Consider the following 7,686-nt stretch of genomic DNA (forward strand, 5'->3'; position numbering starts at 1 on the left):
ATTTATTTTGTGTTTACTTTGGTGCATACTGCAGCGTTTAGGATCTTCTTCCTCAACATCTTGTTATGTTCTGCCTCACCAGCAAATGCAGTTAGGGTCTATTATGTAGCAGTCCCCTGCCTGTGGATTTTCATTCACAGTTCGCACCCATATTAAGCTTGAAACGGATGGGCCAAAAGCACTGTCTTCAAGCCTATCCGGGGGCATGGTATACAGATGATGCACTACCCCCCTCCCTCACCGGATTTGGCCAAAGCTGTGCCACAGCCTCCTAAAGTGGCCCAAACTCAGTTGCAAAAGGCTCACAAAAAAGCTCCCGTTCTTGCTGGCAGTCTGTTGCGGACCGCAGCAGTGGCTGGCCTCAGGACGGCAGCATCTGGTCGTCACAGTCCTGCACTGAATAGAGAATGGGCAACATTGGAGCAGCCAGAGGCTTCTCCAAGCTGCCAGACTACTTGACCCCTTTTGTCTTGCTATAGCAGAGTATTAAAACTGGTTTCATTCAGGCTTTGATGGGCTTTAAAGTTAGATTTGTTCTAACCTTGTATGGAGGCTCTATCCCATAACACTGATTTTCCAACATTCTCGATCACAGAGGAGCATCTCTTCTTTGTGTACATGTTTACTTTCCAGCCCCTATCAAGTTAGGGTGCCCATGAATTGAAAAAGAGTTTTTCATAGAAATGAATACACAGAGGTGATTTTGCCAGTTCCTTCCTCTGAAATATAGGCTACAGCACCTAGTATTAGTTGGCGGTTTTCATGAGAGGAGAACAGGAAGAGAAGGGTGAAATAGGACATATTCTCACCACATGTTTATTATCTTCTGTTTAAAGCACCTTAATAGAGTCACAATCTGTGTTTATGTAGTCATTTTACCTGCCTCAACTCTGATTCATTAACTAGTAATCTCTGTTTCCTTTTACCTCCCTCTTAGTCCAAGTAGTAATTTTTCACAATTTTACTTAAACCGAGTCATGAAGTTTGACACCCAGCATTCACACATCTATTGTGTGCTCCCACCTTTCCTGATTTAATACCAAATTCCCAAGTAATAAATTCCATAGTGCAATGTTAAATCAAAGTTGTAACTCTAGGAAGAGATTGTAATCTGAATTCTCTTGTGATGAATTCCACAGAATTGTGGAGTCCAAACTTTTATCTGAGTATTTGTTTGATTTTAAAATAACATTTGCAGGTTACATGGGATATATTTATCAAGGCCTTGGTCCAAACTTCAGTATGGTCAGTGGAAACTTTGAGTTGAATTAATGATTTTGACACCCTGCTGACTTTAAAGACAGTTAATATTTTCTAATATATATGATTTCGGGTGGGTTGGTGGATGGGAAACAGGGCAAAATGGAAGAAAAGTAGTATTTCATGACTTTTTTTTTTTGGAACATGTAAGAATATAATGCAGGCTGGCATCTATTTTAAAAGCAAATTAATTGAATTTAGTGCCAACAAAGGTGAAAGCATCATACAGCAGTTTTACAAACCTAGATCTTTTTCTAATGTCCCCCTCACTCTTTTTAAATCAGGCAGCAGAGTATTTTCATGTCTAGCAGGTGTGGTACTCATTTTAATCTGGATGTTTACCTTAGTTGAAGTCTAGCTTTTATTGAAAATAGGATGGTGCAGAGTTCAAAAGGCAAAATCATTCATCATGTTACTAAAATACCAAGGAAGTATTTTTCTGAACTTACTGCTCCTTTCTGGAAAGGTAGGATTCAAATTTGGGGAGGGGGGGGAAGAAATAAATATTTTTAATGGATGGAAAAAATTGGCATACATCCTTCATTTTTATCATGACCATATGCTGCAAATTTAGTAAGACAGGCAAGTGGAATGTGTGCATGTTCTTTTACTTCATTGTATCTTTCCAAATAAGCATTTTCCCCTAGGCTAAAAGAAAGAGTTTGGAAGCAAGCAGTCACATGCTGTATAAAGCCCCACTGGAAAGGTTCAAGAAAGTTGGACTACAGTTTATAAACTGGCCATGCTGACTCTTGGATTCTGAGAGCTACAGCTGAAAAATAACTTAAAGAATTGCCAATTAGATATGAAGTGATATAGGCAGACTGGCACCCCAGTACTATAGCTAGGATCTAACTTAAGTACCCTCATGAATCAAACTGAAGGTATTTCTCATCCAAAATTATGTCCCAACAGTAAGTAATCAATTGTCTGTGGCAAGCCCAGTTACAGGGCATGAGTGCAGCTTGAGGGGGATTAGGATTTAGTGGAGGTGCCAGTACAAGGCAGATATACACTGATAGAAATTTTGTGGATGTGTGTGTGTGGGTGTAGGTCCAGTGGCAAGCTATAATGGTTAAGGAGTAATGACACTAATGGTGATAGAAACCAAATAAAAGTTTTTCATAGGAAGTCCATTAGACTTTAAAGTTCTCTAAGTGTATTAGGCTAGCTAGACAAAGCAAGGACAGGGGAGGCAGGACTAAAGCTTATTTCACTGTCTTAACTGTGAGGTAATAAAGGAGACAGAGAAAAATGGTGGGGTGATGCCTAAGAATTTCAGTGTACATCTTAGGACCTTATCACACAGGAGTCAAAGTGGCCAAATCCTGTAGATAAATGGGGTTTAGATCCCAGGAAAATCCCACAAAGGTGGAGTCATTTTCAGACATGTCAGGCTAATTGAGCATTAACCCAGTGTTAACCCATGAAGAAAATGGGCAAAATGGACGCTTTTTACTTTCAGAAAAATCCTGAAAGTAAAAAACCTGCCAATTTTGCTCACTTTCTGCACGGGTTCATGTTAGGTTAATGCTCAATTAGCCTGACATTGTCTGTACACAATCCCACTTTTTCAGGATTTTTCCAGATTTAAATCCATTTATCCATGAGATTTGGGCACTTCCTGCCCATGTGATAAGGTCCTTAGAAATGTTAGGGTAGGTGAAAAAGACACGTGGAGACTTATGTCACTGAAAAACTATTTAACTGTATCACATTTAACGCTCTCAGTGCTAGACCTTGATGCATTTCTAACATATTTCGCATCAAAGATTGATAGAGTCCAAGGGGATAGCTACTGTATGAAACTATCTCTAGCAGATATTCTGCCAGTGATAGGTGATGGGAAGACCTCTCATGGGGTGTTATGTGAACAAAATAAGCCTGGATATTAAAGCATTTGTTTTTGTGGGATCTAGAGCACTTGTGACCTAGTGAAATATCTTGTCATTAGGCCTCTCACCTTTGTCATCCTGGAGCTAACCTTAAGAATTTTCTTTCTTGCTGTAAACAAGCAGGAGGTGCAAAACTGAGCTTTGATTGACACTAAACAGGCTGTTTCACTCTTCTTCTGCTCCTTGCAGGCCCCACTTTGGATTGCACTGTTAGGTCACCTAAATTTCAATGGGACCTGAATAGATTTAACTTTATGACAGCTGTGCTAGAGCGAGCTAAATCTAAATAATATTCCCAAGTAATAAATAAATAAAGGAAGTTTACAATAATCAATAATCATTTTTATCTGTATTCATTTAAAGAAATGGATCCACTGTATTTTAAAAGAAACCTGTAAAGTAATACAATAGCATAAAGCCCTGCTGAAATTTCAGTGCCAAGTGTGTCAAAGAAGCATTTAAAAAGCTTGTCTGAACCAATCCCAGAGAGCAGTCTCCACAATGCACTAGGCTTTTGTCTGTGTACCCATCAGCCTAAATTTTCAAACAGATGGGAGACAAAGGCTGTATTGATTATGGGTATGCAAAGGCTCTTTGGGGTGGATTTTTAATGTGGATATGCCCTTGTTTCTGCTTCCTATACTGGATACAGACTGGACACAGTTTGTGTTCTGAAATCTACACATTTGGGAACAGCTGCAAATGCATCTGATATAATTCATACCTAAAACATGTGGATAACAAAATATGTACAATGTGTACATTGTACACTTCTTTTGTACAGGATAAGGTTAGCTTTCATACAGTCATACATACTGAAGAAGTTAGCTCAGACACACTAAAATTATATCTCTTGGACGGGACCATAACTTTGCATCACCATATATGTGTTAAATGTGTTTCTGTGCTAGGATGTCCTTCTCACCTCTCAGCAATTGCATCTGCTGTCCATAAAAGCTAATGCCAAATAAATTTTTAGCCTTTGAGGTTCCAGAAGAATAAGCAAATCACTCAAAGGGCAGAGAAGGAAGAATCAAGAGAAAAGCATGTGTTTACAGATGAAGCTGGAAGGGAAATATGTTTTTTCAGTACAAAATCAAACAACTAAAACATAACATTTGTGAAAAATAAAACCAGCTCATGCTGACTTTGCTGTGTAGTGCTCTTGCAGCCAGGACCTGTGCTGTTTCTTTCTGGGTTAACTTGTTATATAAGTTTTTCTTTCTTGCCTCCAAATGTTAAGGTCAAGATGAGGTGAGGCTCAGGTGGATGGTGCATGTGACACCAAAAAAGAATGGATGACCACTATGAATAAAATACATGCAGAATGCAGCTTACTGAGCCTTACTTTTCTGCATAGGGGAAGATGGAGCATCCAAAAACTGAATGTGAGATAGTTTATGTCCAGCATTTTGTCATGGCATAGCTTTGCCACCATTTTCCTCTTTTCCAGTTTCCAACAACAGCTAGCCATAAGGAACACAGCACATGAAGGTTTCCCACATTTCATCTCTTTGCCATGGGAAGCTTCTGCTCTTTCATTTGTATTTTTCACACTGCTATGAAAGGAAAACAAATAACGAGATCAGAGGATCAAACTCTCTATTGTGTAGATCAGTGGTTGTCTCCTGGGGCAGGGCTCGAAATGTTATTGGACTTCAGCTTCTAGAAATTCCAACAATCATAGCGAACAGTCAGGGATTCTGAGAGCTGAAGTCCAATCACATCTAGAGTTTTACTGCTGCATGTACAGAGAAACAACCCCCCAAACAGTTAATCCAACTTTTCTACTTTTTTCGATTTGGAAAATAATCTATGGTCTGCATCTAAACTATAGAAATAATGTAGACTGACACTCCATTAACCGCCATGGCTCCAATCTATGGAATCCTGGGATTTGTAGTTTGTTATGACACCAAGGTTTTTTTAACAGAAACAGCTAAATATCTTACAAAGCTACAAAACACAGAATTCCATTGCATTGTGCCATGGCCATAGTATTGAGCCATTAAGTCAAACTGCATTATTTCTCCAGTGCAGATACAACCATGGTCTCTGCTGCTCAGAACATAACTTTTAAAATATTTGCCATATGAATATGATCACTAAATGTTGCTCTGAATCTACAAGTATTATTTTGTAGTTTGAGCATTCTTGGTGTGCATTCATTTCATTATTGAACAATTAGGAGTATGTTGTTGGTCATTCCCAAGACTTCTGCCTTTTCCCATAGTCATGAATGAGGAATGGAATCATCTTGTCTCAGGCCCTGTACAGACCGGCCTGAAAGGCCAGCATGGGGACAGAGTTGGGAGGGGGTAGTGTCCTCATGACGCATGCCCGACTCAGGGCCCCCCCCCCAGGGCAACCTGATGCCACACGCCACTCCACACAGTGATATAGTTCCGAAGAAGCACCATATAGTCACGCTGCCATGGCTATAGTACCCTTTCTAGGATGCAAAAAGGAGCCGCTTTTTGAGGCTCCTTTTTGCATCCTCAAAAGGCCAGACTGGGGCCACGACCCCAATCCAACTAGGAAAGGGGCAATGTCCCACTGCCCCTTTGGGACAGTCTGTCAAACCCCTCAGTGTTGGTTTGTGACCATGTCATTGGTGCAGTAACCTGCTCATGGCCTCAGGCAAAACATTAAAAGAGCTGACCAATGTGCTAAAACAGTCTAGCCTCTAAATCAGTGGTCCCCAAACTGTGCCCTTTAAGAGATTTTGGACTTCATCTCCTAGAATCCCAGACTATTGGCCAATATGGCTGAGGCATCTGGGAGATGAAGTCCAAAACCTTTTAAAGGACAGTTTGGAGACCACTGCTGTGAAGTGGTTAAATGCCTGTACTGCAGCCACTCACTCACAAAGCACAAGGTCATGAGTTCAATACCACCCAAGGGCCCAGGGTTGACTCAGCCTGACATCCTTCCGAGGTAATTAAGATGAGTACCCAGCTTGTTGGGGGCAATTATCTTACATGTTGTAAACTGCTTAGGGAGTGCTTAAGTGCACTGATAAGTGGTATAGAAATCTTCTTGCTATTGCTATTGCTAGTAAAAAGACAAATAAATGGATTCCATAGCAAATCAAACTAGAAACTATGACAACTCAACTGATACTGTCATCCTTTGGACACATCATGAGAAGGCATGCCACACTAGAAAAGATAATAATTCTTAGTAAGGTAGAAACAGCAAGAAAGGCGGGTTACAGACCGCCCGTTTGGGGCAGCGTGCACCCACCCTTTTCCCTGCTGTATCGGGGCCTCAGTGGTCAGAACGGCAGCCGCTGAGGCCCCGATCCACCGCTTTCTGGGCCGTGGGGAAGCGGCAAAAGGCCCCTTCCCCGCAGCCTGGAAAGGGGTGTCCTTGGGGCTTCAAACCTCAAGGACACCTCGTGGCAGCGGGGAGGAGGAGAAAGGGGCCACTTGGCCCCTTTCTCCTCCACATTGCTGGTGCAGCCATCTGAAGGCTGTGCCCAGTGACGCGAAGCCAAGAAGGAGCTCCGAAACGGAGCTCCTTCTTGCACTGTGTAAAGGGCGCTCTAAGTGCCCTCACGCAGCACAAGGACGTCACATCTGCGCCGCCTTGTTTGGAGGCGGCACGGTCGTGATGTCGTAATGGTGGCGACCGTGAGGAACGGCCGCCGCCATTTTGTGTGCACTCTGCACGTGCTCGGGTTGGGGGCGTCCGGAAAGGACGCCCCTTTCTAACCCTAGCACATGCGGAGCATGCACTTTAAGGCCCGTTTGTAACGGGCCTAAGTCCACATTCAGACCACATTCAGTCTATCTACTTGTAAAAGCGGATAGACTAAATCAAGGAAGCCACAGCTCTGAGCCTGCAAGACATGACTAGGGTGATAGATGATAGGGTGACTGGGATTCACAGGATCACTACAAGTCAAAGTTAACTTGATGGCACTTAACAACAAGAAACACAAGTGAGGCAATTCTGGAATGTTCCTGTTTAGCCCTCTCAGTAGATTATGACATGCCGCTTTTGAAACACAATTAAAGTTGGAAAATAACACTTTTGGTGGTACTTATGACATGACATCACTTCTGACTCATTGCTGTTGCACCTCTGAAAGGTTCGAGTACAACCTTTTCTCATTGATAGGGAAAGCCCTTCAATAAGCTCTCAATCACACTGCTGTGTCACTTATCGTCCTTAGGTGCAATAAATTCCTCCCATGGCAGTTCTCACATTGGGTAGTCACCTGGTGTCAGCCTCCTCCTCTCTCCCTCCTCTTTGCTATTCCTGAGTATGTTGGTTCTCTTTCTTTTTTCACCTTCTTTTCTTATCTTTTATCTTTGTTTTACTATTGTCCAAAATACACAGCAGAAACAATCCAGTTTGAGACCACTATAACTGTCCTGTCTCAGTGCTAGGAAATTGTAGTTTATTGTGCACCAGAGTCCTCTAACAAAGAGGGCTGAATATCTCACAAAATTACAGTTCACAGAATTCCCTAGCATAGAGCCAGGGCAGTTGAAGTGCTCTCGATCAGGATTGTTTCTGCAGT

The sequence above is a fragment of the Sceloporus occidentalis genome, unplaced genomic scaffold (assembly GCF_023333645.1).
Source record: "Sceloporus occidentalis isolate IW3139 unplaced genomic scaffold, rSceOcc1.0.p SCAF_2, whole genome shotgun sequence".
In the NCBI taxonomy this organism is placed as follows: Eukaryota; Metazoa; Chordata; class Lepidosauria; order Squamata; family Phrynosomatidae; genus Sceloporus; species Sceloporus occidentalis.